Genomic DNA, 17,487 nt, shown 5'->3' with positions numbered 1-17,487 from the left:
GTGAAATGACTGCAGATGACTTTTAAAGCTACTCAGTGTACTCTAGCAACCAACTCATTATCCCAAAAGTCTGTTTGAATGCAAGACTTCCTCTCCAGCAAAGATTCATTCTTGTTATATGACTCTAAAGAACTGTTTCAGCTACTTAAATAGGCAGAATTGTTGGTCTCCTTTGTGCTGTGATTTTGCAGAAAGATTCCCATGAATAAATATTTTGAAACCATCAACTCAGGTATCTAACATTCGGCAAGTCTGTTTAGAAATATGTTTACTGAGAAAATTACCATTTTACATAGCAAAAGAATCTGTATCTAGAAAACTGTTTCGTTGGGATGACAAATGTTCAATTTTAGTCTGACTTCCAAGAGAGTCTTAGGAAGCCCTAACACTAATTCTCCCATTTAGGTTTGCAGAGAAATTTACCTAATTAATATAGTCTATTTAATAAAATGTGGTTTAAAATAAGTTTCACTAGGTTTTTTTAAGGGTTTTAATTCCACAAAGACAAAGGCTATGGGATCTTTTGCATTCACATTTTATCACCAACACTTAAAGTAGAAATGTGATGTTTGTTGAAGTATTAATACATCAACGTGTTAATGAATAAAGAGTAGACACTAGTATTTTAGGTTATTTAATGATCCAAAACAAGAGGAATAATAATCTCATTACACTAGCTAGGGAATTCCAGTTGTCAGGAATCCAAACTGTGAGCATAGGTTTACTTCCAGTTCAAATGTTAAAGTAATTTTGTTTATGACCCAAATAGTTAAGTAAACCTGAAAATGAGAGCATGCATTTTGTAAAAGCCAGCAAACTCATGCTTAGTGTCTGTTATCTGTGCCACTCTAAATTATAAATTATAAAGCCATGAATATTGATACAATAATGATATTAATATATGCATAATGTTATAGACATTTTCATGATATAATGGAGGGCTTAGTAACTACTTTTTAAATAAAGAGATGAAAAAATAAATAAATAAGTAAATAAATAAACAAACAAAAGTTGAATGAATGACACAAGAAAAACTAAAAGAACCAGAATTTTTATTAACAGTATAAACAAACACCTGTTTAACCATTGGAGATTATACTCTAGAAAATATTCTATGCTCAGTTTCCTGGTGAGACTCAACTTAAATTCTTCAGGCAAGATTCCTAGATCCACAGATAGTGTGTGTGGTCAGATTTCAGAGGTATAATTGTAACGGGCACTGGATGACCAGTGGAGTTAAAATTCAATAGGGATTCCTCTGGACACAGAATATTCAAATAACCTATGAATGGAAAATCACAATTTGGAATAGAGCTAATAAGAGAGTCTACACCACTGGGACAAAGACCTGGGAGAAGGGACCCTCCAATGTGGAGAACATGAAATACAATCATTCAAACTCTGCAACCTCTTTACGTGTGTGCACACGTCCAACATGTTACACATGCAATGTTGTCTCTAGTTTCTAAGAGACTGCAATCTAGGTCTGTCCCACATGTTACTTATAAACAGAAAAGAGATATTTCTTTTCCTTTTTTGATCTCTTTTTTTTTTCTCTATCTCTAAACCCAATGTTTACTCTCTAACAAGTTCTCTGACCTTACTCGGTAGTAGAATGCCAGTGTTGCTTTAGAAAGAAATAAAAAATAATCGGTCTTTCAGTAGAGATATTAACTAAAGAAAGGATTCAATTTGGGAATATATAAATTAATTGAGTAGAAATATGGATGCGATGTCTGTTTCTGTGTAAAAAAAAAAAAAAAAAAAAAAAAAAACTCAACCATGGCTTTATAATATTGTTACATACCTAATGGCTGTCATTTGTGTGAAATACATATGATTAATACAAATGTACCAAATATGTCGTAAGCACCTACTATGCCGGGACCATGTCCTTGCTTTCAATATAGACAGAATTTCATTTATCAAGCGCCAATTACTTGACACAATTAGTTTTACTTATGCATATTTAGCTTGTCCTCTGGTTTACCTAAAAGATAAACAGAACACTTATAATAACTACAAATTTAAAAAACAAAGAATGAATCTAACATATGTTGCTTTGTAAGTAGTTGGTGAATCATGTAACGGATATGTTCAAACAGTTTTAGAGTGATTTTAAATTTTCAATTGGCAATAGATGATGGATTAGAATTCTTTAAAAATCTCTGTGAAAGAGAAAAGAAGGTAATCCAGGTCATTAATCTTATCCTTAATATTTCACTTTAGCAAGAGATAATTATGATTGCATTAACTATATTTTATTACCACAAAAAAGAATCTAGAAAGCAAATTATCATATGTTAGAAAGTTGTGCAATATAGCTGTTTTCATTAAAAAACTATAATATACTATGCTTACATTCAAAATCAAGGAAAGTAACTTTTTGGAGGTTAAAGTATATGCTGTGTCCACCATATCTGGTTTGCTTTAATAATTCTACAGATGTCTAATGAATATAATTTACATTGATTTGTAAGTGTAAATTTTAAAGATCCTCATATTTGAATTATTTTTCATAGAATACAAAATAACATAAGATGAATACAAATGTGATCAGAGATGTGTAATGGCCACTCCATCATAATCACCCATGGTGAGAAGAAATTTCATGGAGTGAGAATCAAAAGGCATTGCTTGTCTTCCCCTTAAAATGAAAATCTACTAGTCAGAATGAGAATGGGTTGCTCACAGGCATGCCTTAATTCACTGAATAATGACTATGCTTTTATGGCAGAAATTCAACTCAGATAAGGGACTGAAAGAGTACTCAGTGGGAAGTAACCGTATTTCCCTGGAGATGATGAACTTTGGAACTGAGGTAAGTTGAGGAAAAAATGGAAATCAGGCATCCTACTGTATCTGTGGCAAGCATTCACACTGATAATGTAATAGATATTGATGCCTGCCCACAGAGATGAATGGTTGAAGAAGAAAAGAGGCATTTTTCAGTTCTTCTTGATTCCGTATTATTCTTCTCATGAGTACTGCTTGAAAGCTAATAAAATGATTTAAGAATACCATTACCTCTGGAATGTATGTAATTGGATAAATGGTAGCAGGTCATGGTTCCCACTGATGGAGAGGTAGTTACAGTTGTGTCCTATGTTTGTTTAGGGAAGCGTTGTAATGCTCAGTGAATTTTGTTATTTTTGAAAGACCACGATAATAATGCTTTTATCCCTATTTCTTTAGAAATGTATTGGTATTTCAAGCACTGTATCCAAAACCTATCACATTCCATTATCAGTGAAAAACTATTAGGATAACCTATACCTTGAAATTAGGAGAAGAAAATAAAGCCTTTGTGTCTCCTATAATACTTGTCTAGTGCTGAGTTACTCTTCAGGAAAAATAAAAACTTTAATAACCTGATTTTAGTCTAGTTTCTTTATAATTAATAATTTTCTTTATGATTATCTGTTGATAAGTATATTCCATGATTATGTGAAAAAAAAAAACTTTGGAGAGGTGTTCTTTTTCTTTTTTCTTTTTTTTTTTAGATTTTATTTATTTATTGATGAGAGACATGGAGAAAGAGAGAGAGAGGCAGAGACACAGGCAGAGGGAGAAGCACGCTCCATGCAAGGGAGCCTGATATGGGTGGGACTCAATCCTGGGTCTCCAGGATCACACCTGGGCTGCAGGCGGCGCTAAACCGCTGCACCAGCGGGGCTGCCCTGGAGAGGTGTTCTGTGTTATTTTAATTTTTAACAAAAAATTATCTTTGGTTAAATGTTTAAAGTCAAAAGATAAGGGTTTTCTAATACATATCTAGGCAAAATACATGATGTGACGGAAAAGAATGGAAAATTTCTATAATTAGAATACTCTAGATTTTTGTGATTTTTGCTCCTCTTGACTTCTGTGATTTTCTGATTGATGTGCAAGCTATTTCATCATTTTGGACTTGATATTGTTAAAATAAGTATAAAAAGGAGGGTGAATGATGATTTTTCTTCCACTTCAAATGGGACACAATTGTTTTAACTTCTCAACATTATATTTGTCAAATATTATATTATGCATATAACTTGCATTATATGCATGGAATATTCTAAAATTATTTTAAATCAAAATTTAATAATCTGAAATTTGTGGAGGTGATTTCATGCTTTGATATGAGTGAAAAAGTGAATGATTCTTTAGGTGGACAGTATCTTGTTTAAATAAAACAAAATTTTTATGTGTAATTAACATGCATGTAACAAATTATCTGACGGAATTCATGCCTGTGTGTGTACAAACACACATGCAGGTAAGAATGGTGGCAAAATGCCAAATCTCACAATTAATACCTTCTTATTGAACTACATTGTAACCGTAGTGCTTATATTAAGTATATATTTGGTATTTTATTTTATTTTGAACTCATCAATTGTTTCAAGGAGGACTAAAGTTTCATCTCTGAGAGAATTACACAGAAGGAAATTGACCTTTGAGTCACTCAATCTCATGAGAAGAATGCTAGATTATTCAAGCTACTTTGATATGATGAGCAAGCAGACCCAAGGCCAGAACATCCCCCAGCCAGGGGGAGTTAGGAAGCTAGAGAGACACCTGACAAAAAGAAGATGTAAATTTCTTCCCACTCCACACATACGGTATCAATGGTGATTGTGCATTAATGGGAATGTAGGGGGCTGAGAAATTTTATCTCCCATCTATCTCCCATCTGAGAGCATTTTATTCTATCTTTAGATTTATATAGTTCAACACAAACAAATATGCTTCTATATCCTTTCATAAATGAAACCTATATTTTAATTATAGCTGATGTCATGTTTCCATCAGTACTATATCAGATCCACCTCGAAGATGAAGTTTATGCATGTTTAATGATCTGGAATTATGACTAATTCCAGATTATAACTAACATAATATAAATAAAGTCTATCAACCATAATACTCTTTTTTTAAAGATTTATTTATTTTAGAGAAAGAGAATATTGGGGGGGGTGCAGAAGGAGAGTTAGAGAAAGAATCAATCTGGGCAGCCCAGGTGGCTCAGTGGTTTCGTGCCACCATCAGTCCAGAGCATGATCCTGGAGTCCCAGGATCGAGTCCCATGTCAGGCTCCCTTCATGGAGTCTGCTTCTCCCTCTTCCTGTGTCTCTGCCTCTTTCTCTCTCTCTGTGTGTCTATCATGAATAAATAAATAGATAAATCTTTAAAAAAAAAAAGAAAAGAAAAAGGAAAATACAGATCATTTTCTGTTACTTCTCTTCTGTATTTTGCCAAATGCCCAGTCAATATTCCTCAAATACATATACAAAGTGATGAGTAACTTAGTTCATAAGAAAAGGAAAATTCAATTTGTTCCAAGCAACTAATCAAAGAGTTTGCTTTTTCTCCTTTCTCCATCAATAAAGTACAATTTAATGATATTTTTAAATTTCTAGAAATCCTAAATGATGTCTTTTTGAAAAACCTAAAGTTTTCTAGCTTTATAAATACAAAAAAAAAAGTAATTTTCTTCAGCTTGATTATGAGAAGGTGCTCTTGAACAAGGTTATAATGAGTGAATCTAGTTCTGGGATAGTAATAACAAAGGTCAATTAACAGGCTATTTATTTATTTTAATTTTTATTTTCCAAATCTTAAAAATATTTACTCAAACTCACTCAACTTTTCAATGAACTAGATTAAAAATCTCTTACCAATAATAACATTTATATGTAGGTGTAAGTCATCTAGGTTTCCAACAAATAATGTAAGTAAATATAATAGTGAGTTGTTCTAACAGATGATATGTCTTTGGATGTGAATTTATGCGATAATAGAATAAAAAGCCATGATAAAATATAGATTAATACATTAATTGCCATTGCAGGAGTATTTCCTGGGTATATTCTAAGACTAGTGAATGCAAAGGAGCATTACTACAAGGTCTGTCCTTTGGGATTTATTAAAAATGAAAATAGTAAAAACAACACAAAACAAAACAAAAACCCAAACAATTTACATACTATGAAAATTTTTCAATATATTTCTCCAAATCTGTCTTTTAGACTCACATCTTAGCTTTTACACCATGATACTTCATAGAATCATTTCCCGGTAGAGAACTAACATGCAATTTTAGTATTCCTTAATTTGTTGCAGTAGTTTAGATTATAATTATGTTTAAATATGTATAATATGCAGCTAAATTCCATCAACATATTCACAAAGATCACAACCTCAATTTTACTGTGGTTGTGATCCTTTCCTTGACCCTACCCTTACACCCCTCTGACTGAATAACTAGGTTGGTTTAAATAAACAAAACAGACCCTGTAGAATGAACAGCAATTGTAACTTAATCTTTCTTTTCTCATGGTTAAAAAAAAAAAAAAACACAAAGAGAGATCAAATGTCATTGTAAATAACTATGCTTTCTGAGGAAAGAATGCAACATACATTTAATTCAACTAGAATACTACACCCAGAGATGCTGTTAAGATTTTATTATGCTTTAAGATGAGGGTAGTCAGCTTTAAAGGAAATTTCCTTTATTCTGCAGACTGCCCAAGTTCTTATTTGCATAAAATTACAATTTACAGGTTTGGTGAATATAAAATTCTGCATACAGTAATCAGCAGACACTAGTACTTAACAATTTTAAGCCATAAGTTTTGTTGATTTCATTATATAATTAAATAGATATAATGTGTTATCTTAAAAAGGAACTCTAAAAGGGTATCTCTATTGTATTAAGGTATCCGTAATTCGTTTTGTAGCATTCAATAAAAGCAAGGTTCTCTCATCTTAGGATGCTGAATTATTTAACAATGGAATTGACCTTTTCTGGGGAAGAAGAACCTTTACAATTTAACATGTCTCTAAAAAGTTAAGGTTTCATGTTTTAAAAGTGTGGACCAGATATTAGGGTAAAAAAGGACATACTATAGTGACAAGCAATGTAAAGATCTCTATCGCAGGGGACTCTGTTCTTAAGACACCCTGGGATCCAGGTTGACAGCAATCTAGCACCTTGTCATAACAACATGTGGACCATGTGCGCTACCTCAGTTACTGGAACAGGGAAAGACAAAGAACTGAATGTTTACTTCTCCCTGTGTCCTCTTCAAGTGACCTACATCATGAGCATTCAGAGCTCACTGGCCAGAATAAGAAATATGACTTTGCCTAAGTACAACGAAGACAAGAAAATATGGTGGGGAAACAAATTTGGTCATTGCAATAATTTGTTCAGCACAAAGAGATAAAGGGAAATAAGAAGTCACAATTTACAATATGGATGTTCCTATGCTAAAAGGCAAAATGATTTGAAATATAATGATGTGCTGCAAATATACATAATTATACTTTACATTTACACGTCTGTATCCTGATTTGTCTAAGAGTAAGTGCTTAACTAAATCGAATTTCATAATATACATTAACGCTTTCACAATTATTCCAGACAATTTTCTCAAGATCACTGTGGCAGATTTTTTTTTTAGATTTTATTTATTTATTTATTTATTTATTTATTTATTTATTTATTTATTTATTTATGAAAGAGAGAGAGAGAGAGTGGGCAGCCCAGGTGCCAGCGATTTAACGGCACCTTCAGCCCAGGGTCTGATCCTGGAGACTCAGGATGGAGTCGCACGTTGGGCTCCCTGCATGGAGCCTGCTTCTCCCTCTGCCTGTGTCTCTGCCTCTCTCTCTCTGTGTCTCTCATGAATGAATAAATAAAATCTTTTTAAAAAGAGAGAGAGAGAGAGAGCGCAGCCACCAGCAGGGGTAGAGGGTGGCAAATGGAGAGGGAGAAGCAAACTCCCTGCTGCACAGGGAGCTGATGTGGGGCTTGATCTCAGAATCACCTGAGCCCAAGGCAGATGCTGAAGACTGAGCCACCCAGGGGCCCCTCTGCGGCAGAAATTTAAGAAATCATCTGTTTTGTGACTGAAGACGCTCTCCTCAAAGAGCTGAAAGCAGTTTTCCCAAAAATGCTCTTCCTTAGCCCCCACAACACTAAGCTTTCTGTAGTTATATAAAAAGAATTATAAGTCATTAGTCTTAATATATAATTTATAAATTATAAATTTTATAAATTATCAAATAAATTTATAATTGGTATCCAATATTAAATTATAATTGCCTCCAGTAAAGGTAAGAAATGAAGAAATTACAAAACACGTGTGTGTTACATTAATAAGTTAAACCATTATGGATAGAGATTGGGCCATGTAAGCAGCAGAAATGGAGAGGAAAATGGTAGAGGAATATGTTGATATGGAAAGTCTCTTAAATAGACTTTAAAAATTAAAATTTTTAACTATATATTCCTTACAGAAAAAGAAATACAAAGCTACAAATGTACTACAACATCAGAACTTTAATAAGAGGTAAAGAAAAAAAATATGCAGGGAAAACATTTTGCCACTAAGCAACATTTTGCCATAAACTGTTAAATTGTTTGTTTGGAATTAATTACATCATTTTTAAAACTCCCACACTATACATTGCACTAGTTCCAACAGGTCTTGCACACTTGTAGAAAAATGTATGAAGATGTTCAACATTGCATTGCTTTTTATACCACATGTCATGAAGGGGTTTAGGACAGTGCCCTCTCCCCCAGAATATGCCACACTAGCATGAGGATTCTTTTGAGCTGAAGGCACTGGAGACCCTGTGTGCTCAAGAGAAACTTTTGTTCCTCCTTTAACCACACAGAAGAATCTAAAGTGGAGAGAGAGGTCCCAGAATAAGGGTTATTAACAGAGATAAATGTTATCTGAGTGACCCATCTGTAATGGCAGGGCAGACATCTAATTACCAACCATCTGTTAAGTCTCAGACCCCTACCCGTTTCTGCTTAGTTTAGGACACATAGGTATCTCATTTTGCCTGTCTTTAGAATTTCCACATCTGTGAGGATTCCCTGGTATATACACTATTAAATTTGATTTTCTCCAAACAATCTGTCTCACGTCAATTTGCTTCTTAGTCTAGCTAGAAGAACCTTTGAGGGGACAAGAACTTTTGCTCCATAGCAATGAAAAGCAACCTTAAAAAAGAATAATACCACTCCTGAAACTAATACTACACTGCATGTTAACTAACTGAAATTTCAATACAAACTGGAAACAAGCAAACAAAAGAATAATAAAATAAATGAGATATCATTCTATAAAATACTACCAAGCTTTTTAATAAGTCACATATGAAGTAACTTTATGTGGAAATATTCCTGGCAAGGAAGACTTGAAAGGGTATGGAGTTAAGTGGCGGAAGTTCACAGTGACATTACTATCTAAGCTAATATTTATTGGGTTCTTTCTCCATGTGGAATATGGTTATATACACCTCAAACATACTACATTTACATTCTCACAATGACTATGCAGTGTAGATATAATTATAATCCTTTTTACGGTTGAGAAAACTGAATCACTGAGAGGTCTCCTTGGGACACGCATTGGGTTGCAGGACTAGTGAATGGTGGGCACTGAAAACAAATCAAGGGAGCCTGTTCCCAGCCTGTGTTATTCACACTGGGAGACTGTCTCCCAGGAAAAACACAGAAAGAGAGAGACACTTAAAGAGAAAAAAAATTCTATTTATATGGAAAAAATTTCCTGTAGTTATATAATTATTCAAGTGCTCTAAAAAGAACAAAGAATAGTAGAATAGACATCAAACTTCCACCTGATGGGCCAAATAAAAAGACTTCATAAAAGTTGCCACTGTATCTTGTATGCTTTCTTTTCCAGCAACAGTGCCTTGTTAAAGTTAAGTATTTGATAAATACTTGTTACTGATTAATGAGTCATGGGCTAAATAAAAGCTTGGTGGCACACTTCACTTCTTTTGTGTTTTGATATTATTTGAATTATTTTTTCAAGATTTTATTTATTTATTCATGAGATACACAGAGAGACAGACAGACACATAGGCAGAGGGAGAAGCAGTTTCCATACAGGGAGCCCTATGTCGGACTCGATCCCAGGACTCCGGGGTCACAGCCTGAGCCGAAGGCAGATGCTCAACAGCTGAGCCATACAGGGGTCCCTTTTTTTTTTCTTTCAAGATATTTGAATTCTTGAAGATGATACCATATATTATTATATAATTTTATGGTATAATAAAAGATTTTGAAAACTATCTCTGAAGACAAGTTAGAGTTTTCCTAAATGCTTTAAATTTTTGCCATCTTAGTGTGTAAGATTTTCAGGCCTTTTCCCCTATTTTTCTAGTATTAAAAAACAAAACAAAACAAAACTTAAATGTTCTGTTTTGTATTAAGCATATAGTTCACTCTATGTATTTATTTATTTTTTAAAGATTTTATTTATTTGAGAGAGAGAGAGCAAGAGAGCACTAGCAGTGGGAGGAGCAGAGGGAGAGGGAGAGGGACCAGCAAACAGACCTGAATACATGAATTCAGGAGCAGGGAACCTGGACAGGGCTCTATCCCAGGACACTAGGATTATGACCTGAGCAGAAGGCAGATGCTTAACCAACTGAGCCACCCAGACACCTGGTTTACCCAATTTAATAAACAGTTCAATCTGAACCACTTAACAGTTTAGATGATGTTTGACAAATGTCTGTTTCCTTTGAAAATTGAAAATAGCCTGGGAACGTTTTAAGTTCACTGTGGCTTGGGGGGGTTGCAGGGAGGGTAACTCTGCATGCATTTGGGTATAACAGTATTATAACTATACTTAAATTCCTTAGTTAAATAAATATTTTAAGTGTATATTTTTATTTTCACATTCATGAACACAAGCTTGCACACAAATTTATTTCCATAGAACATCATGCCTACTTATGTTTTGCATTTATTTCTCTTATAATTATTTATTTATAATTTTAATCTCAAATATGACTTAGTAATATGCACATAATGCAAAATGGGATGGTGAGCAGAGTATTTTTTTTCTAGAATGTGATGGATAATGATGAATATTTTAAACTAAAATAATCGTATATTTTAAAAATCCCAATGTAAATATATTTTTTTTAAGATTTTATTTATTTATCCATGAGAGACACACAGAGAGAGGCAGAGACATAGGCAGAAGGAGAAGCAGGCTCCATGCAGGGAGCCCAACTTGGGACTCGACCCCGGGACTCTGGGATCACGCCCTGAGTCAAAGGCAGATACTCAACCGCTGAGCCACCCAGGCATCCCTGTAAATTGTTTTAGAATGACTTGTTAGGTAATTAACTTAGGCTGAAATAATTAACAGAATTAAATTATATAAATACTTATGCTATTGATTCATGTATTTTTTCACGTTTTAATGATAATGATTTTATTGAGGTATATGATCCCTCTGACCTGAATATAATTGGCTATTTTATGACAAGTGTCTTCTGTTGTTAGGAAAATAGGTTAAATGTATATATAGTTCCTTAGAATGTTGCTTATTGTTTTCATGACCTATTCATTTCTATATCAATACTTATGTTAACATGTCAAAATGAAGTATGTGCTTGATAGCATCTATAATAGCTTCTTGAATAGTGATTGCTATAAAAATAAAGACACAGATGCTGAAGACTGTTTCACATTTTATCATTTTAAAAATGGATTTTGTTTTCCTTATAATGTGTCATATTTCTATCATGTGAGAAAGCCATAAGCCTGCCCCCAAAAGTAAATTGTGCTAGTGCGACTTCCCCAGAAATTAAATAGTGAGTATATGTATTGATGACATTAACATAAAAGAACATTTTTGAAAACTGTGTATAAATCTGTGAGTTTTTTTCATTATTGGACATTCTATATTGAAAGACAACTAAGGTGCAGTAGAAACACTAAATTACCTGATCCATAACTTACCAATAGTATATCCAAAAATGAATTAAGTTCTCTGTGACTACTCCTTGAGACATTAAATAAAGATGATATCATCTTTCTCACAAAGTCAAGGCCAAGGTCCATAAGGTAAACGTTATCACTAATATCTGGCACAAGAAAGTCATTAAACTAATAACCATATAATTTTTAATAGCTTAAGTAATGAAATGCCATTTTATAAAGTTGCAACTTAGTCTTATTTCTGAGAAATATGAATGCTCTTGTTGTTCATCCATTATTTTGCTTAATTAGCTGACACTTCACCAATACTTACTCAGGAAAATATTTACCAATAATTTTCTAACGTGTCAATCATTGTAGTATGCATTGGATATGTAAAACTGAGCAAGGCAAAGAAGCCCTTGCCCACCATGGAGCTTCTTTTTTTCCAGTGTGTGTCTGAGAGGCAGGAGTACAGAAAATGTGTTATATACAAGATAAATTAAAATGTTATTTCAGAAACTGATCAATATGGTGATAAATTAGCATAAGAAAACTCATGACTGGGAAGTTACCTTAAATAGAATGTTCAGGACAATGATGTAACATCTGAATTACGGGCTTCATGATGAAGGAGAAACAGTCACATACACATCCTAGGGAAATATATTCCCATGTGGAGGAAACATGAGAAACAAAACAGCAGAAACAAGGGATGGGAATAAGCCAGACATAACTAAAAAGAAGAATGCTAATGTAGCTACAACATAGTGAGGAAGGTTGCAGAGGTCTCATTGAAGGAAGAGGCAGGGATCAGATTTTTAAGTCATGACAGGAAGGCTGGATTTGTTCAAATTCCAATAGAAAGACTTTGGGTGATTTTAATCAGGTGGTTTACCTGATTGAATCTATTTAAAACAGCAATCCAAATCCAACCAATTATTTGGCGCTTGTATTAATCTAGGTAGGAGATAATGGATGTATAATAAATAGAATTAGTGGAGAAATAGAATTAGTAGTAGGCAATAGAATTTCCTTATTTATCTATGGTCTGTTACTTCAATAAAGACCCAGATGCACCTGTTTATGTCACCCTTTTTCCAAGACCACGCTGAAGTGAAGAAAGAACACATAAGGCGGTTCATAAGATACCTGAATGGGCATAAGAGTAAGGTCTGCCTTCCAGTGGTTAAGAGGCTTGACAAAGAGAACTGGGGAATGAACGTGGAAGCTATAGTGATGGCACTGGAGTTGGAAAACGCGTTACACATGCTCCCTACATAGAGAAAAAAGCTCATTTGGGAAATATTTTGGAAGTAGAACCAAGAGAATGAATATTCTGACAGCAGTACATGAGTATATATATCCAGGATAATTTATACTATACCAAGATGCTGATTCCATAACATGACAATGGATCAACTGTGAACTGATGAAAGGGAGTGGAAAGGGAGCACTTGAAGTATCCTATTTCATACATGCAAAATATAGATATTATTACATTTCCAAAAGAAGATTGAGTAGTCTGTTGGATGCCTGGATAGGAGATAGCAAGACTGTTAATATCAATCTGGCAATCACCTACAGGTTATTTCAAAGCCTTAAGGCCAGATGACATTATGCATTAAAAGAGGGGGGGGGGAAGCCCATGCCGAAGCCCAAAAGCAGTCAAGTATCTTGAGGCCTAGAAATAAAGTTTCAGCAGTGGCTGGGGAGTGAAGCAAATAATCAAGATATTCTTTTGTCCCTGATGCCTGGGAATGGAGGTTTTTCAAGAAATTGAGGGAGGTTTTTAGTCAAATCCTGTTGAGAGGAGAAAGATAAAAAGTACTGGTGTCCTTAATAAGAATGCTTTCATTGAGAAAGAAAACAATAAACCAAAGGAAGAGTAAGAATGAAAATGAGACAGAAGTTATATATGATATTTCTTGTATTAATCATATGGTATTTAGAGAGAAAACAGACTTGAGATAAGATTGTGGCACTTGAAGTTCTTTTTTAAAGTAAAAATTTAGTTGTTAATACAAGAATTATATTTATTCTGTTTATGAAAATACAAAATGGCAAAGTTTTATACCTTTTTTTCCTGCATTAATTAATGTTCACATTCTTTATAGTTCTACTCACTTAATTCCCCATGATTATATGCACCAAAGGGAAATTTAATTCTTAACAATCTTATATTTGCATCATTTAAGCACCGCAAAATGTAATTAAAACCAATTTTTAAATAAAAAAGATTCCAATTAATTATCAAAAAATATTTGGTATATTCACTGATAATGTGTTATTTGTCAAGACTCAGTTCTTGGTAATTTGGCTACATTACTCTAAGGCAATGCTGCCGGTAATTAAAAATTCACATATGTGAGTGTGTGTACAGGGACAGAGAGGGAGGCTGAGACACACACACAGAAAGAGAGAGAAAGGAAGACAAAGGGAAGAGAGAATGAGCTTTGGAAACCAACTTTTAAATGATTATATATACTGATTATGTAAAAGCATTAATATTTAAGTACAATTTAAAAAAGGTATATTTTATTTACCTTTCTATGCTAAATATAAGCCATTTTTAAATTTAAGTGATACAATTATTAACAAGTTGTTAGACTGCTTAGCAGAGTTCAGAAGATAAATATTAATGAAGATGCTATACTGTGTCATATGTTGACTAATTCTGGAGTGTTATAGACTATTTTACATATTATATTTTTAAAAGGATAAGCTTAAGTTGCAAAAGAACACTAAAAACAAATGAATATAGGGACATGTTGGTAGCTCAGTGGTTGAGCATCTGCCTTGGGCTCAGGGTGTGACCCTGGGGTCCTGGGATCGAGTCCCACATCAGGCTCCCTGAAAGGAGCCTGCTTCTCTGTCAGCCTATGTGTCTGCCCCTCTCTCTGTGTCTCTCATGAGTAAATGAATAAGATCTTTAAAAAATTAATATAAAATATTTCTTAGAAGAGAAACACTAAAAATAATCACATTCAGTGACTCAATGAAGACACATGGAAGTTAAAATAATTGATATCCTTCTTCAAATATTTAGACAGTTGTCTTATAGATGAAATTTGGCTTGCATTACTCAAAATGGTCCAATGCATACTCAAAAAGGAATGATTGTTCCTTGAAATTTTCCACTTCTAATTGGGAATGAAGCTAGATGACAGTAAAGCAGTGTCCAATCATGGAAAGTCCACAGTAAATTCTTAAATTTTTGAAAATGAACTACTTAGAAAATTAGAATACTCTTTATTTGTGTTACATACCTCTCAGCATCACATTCTGTATTGTTACACTGAAATCTCCCTTTTCAACAAGATGGAAACAATTGGGAGAAATTCAAAAATTAAAAACAAACCCCTATAACACCACACATTGGCCCTCGCTGAGATTTTGTGATGACATGGCTGAATTAGAGCCCTTTTACAGTGATCCAGCAGTAGGTGAGAGGAAGGAGAGACAGGTTATGTGAAATTGTTAAACCTGAATTATGTTTATATTTTAGCTTGCCATAAATTTTTCTTTAAACTTAAGCATCTATGAAGAGTTCAAACTTTCTGTGAAAGAAAACTTAATATACCCTATCACAAAAATATCTGAACCCACAGAAGTAGTTGGAGAAAACATAATCAAAACTTGATTCAAAACAAAAAATTCTGTGGGCAGCCTGGGTGGCTCAGCGGTGTAGCACCACCTTCAGCCCAGGGCTTGATCCTAGAGACCCGGGATCGAATCCCAGGTTGGGCTCCCTACATGGAGCCTGCTTCTCCCTCTGCCTGTGTCTCTGCCTCTCTCTGTGTGTGTCTCTCATGAATAGATAAATAAAATCTTTTTAAAAAATTCTTTTTTTGAAGTTAAAAAAATGAACTATATCAATAAAAAATAAGACTCCAACTCCAAGTAAGAAGTAGTCAGCAATTTATAATGAATATATTAAACTGATGATGCATGGTAAAACCAATGGTCAAATTTGTTTAAACAGTGAACAGATGAACAATCAAATACTAAAAATATTTTGGAAAATAATATTGTAAGTGCTTATCTATAATACTTTTATGAAAAAGATAAATAAAATTAAGAAAATAAATTAAAATCTGAAGCTTGCTATATTGATTATAACTTTAATTTAACTTCATATAAGCCCATTATACCTTTACAAATATAATCAAGTATATTTTCAAGCTTTTTTGCCAGCTTTTCAAAGCAAGTAAAATTGTTCCCATTAAAAAGAGGAAAAAAGGGGCGCCTGGGTGGCTCAAGTTGAGCATCCGCCTTTGGCTTGGGTGCTGATCCTGGTGTCCTGGGATCAAGTCCCACATTGGGCTCCCTGCACGGGGCCTGCTTTTCCCTGTGCCTGTGTCTCTGCCTCTCTCTGTTTCTCGTGAATAAATAAAATCTTAAAAAAAAAATCAAAATTGTTTAATGATATTTTTGTGGACACACACCCAAAGCAATCTCATTTCCATTTCACTGCATACTGTTAATGTCCTTCTACAACCAAAAACATCTCTTCTATTAGGCACACAGTAATTTTTTTTAATTGTCAACTACTTGTTAAGGAATTTATATTCAATTCCAATAGTGATTTCAGCATGTACAAAAATATATTTTTAATGTCAAGGTTGTATTGAGGAATTAAGAATTCATTGTTCTTTGACAGTGCTGTTTTAATGCATATAATATTTTCATTTTGCTTTTTGAAAAATAGTTTAATGGATCATTGTTGATTACTGAATGCAACAAGCTCCTCCATTAAACAAAAACAAAAACAAACAAAACAAAATCAAAAACCTCTAGATGTGGTAAGTGAAAATCTCTCTTACTTAGGTTTGGGAATTTGAATGCTCTCATACCCAGGTTTGTTTTCTGTACATGTTATACTTGGCATTTTGAAAGGTTGAGTCCTAAAGTTTATATTCAGAACGTCTAATAACAGCAATATTTTATTTGGAAATTAATAGAGAACTCTATTCTCAGCATCTTTGTATGCTTAAGTCAGTAAATGTTAGTTGGGCCCAAATGTTGCTGTAACTTTTTCATACAGATGCATCTATCTTGTAAAAACCTTATTAAAATGCATATGTTATGTAAAATCACATATGTAAGAGAAAGTATGGTATATATAATGTATATATATGACTTAAATTGATAGACTAAAATAACTTGGTAAATAAAATATATTTTAAATGTATATCATTTGTTCAAATACTAGATCTTCTGGTTTATGTAACGTGATTCAATTCCCCCCAAAATGAAATGTAATTCAATTTTCAAAATATCTTTATGCTAAAGCTGATCATAACAATCTATTTGTACAGAGTGTATTATACATGAAGTATATTAGAAAACAATAGTACATACTGGTTTAAAAAGACATGATTAGTGTTCAATCTGTGTATCGCATAAATTATATAAAAATATTGAATCTGCCCTTTTGGGCAGATATTTTCTGTTTTCCAACACAACATCATCATCTCTCGCCTGGACCATTTAAATAAACTCCTAAATGATCCCCCTCTTTGCTATTAAACTTGTCACCTCTGCTCTCTTTTCCAAATGACAGCAAGAGTGATATTTTTAAAAGGCAAATTTATTCGAGTTGCTTTCTCACTTAATACCTCTCACTCTATTCCTATTAAATTTAGAATGAATTTCAACATGCCTAGCAGAGTCTCTTGCTTCATCTCGACTTAATTTCATGGAACTCTGCCTCATTCATTAATCTCTAGTTGTTTTTA

The sequence above is a fragment of the Nyctereutes procyonoides genome, unplaced genomic scaffold (genome assembly GCF_905146905.1).
Source record: "Nyctereutes procyonoides isolate TBG_1078 unplaced genomic scaffold, NYPRO_anot_genome, whole genome shotgun sequence".
Classification (NCBI taxonomy): Eukaryota; Metazoa; Chordata; class Mammalia; order Carnivora; family Canidae; genus Nyctereutes; species Nyctereutes procyonoides.
Note: the sequence above shows the minus strand (reverse complement) of the source record.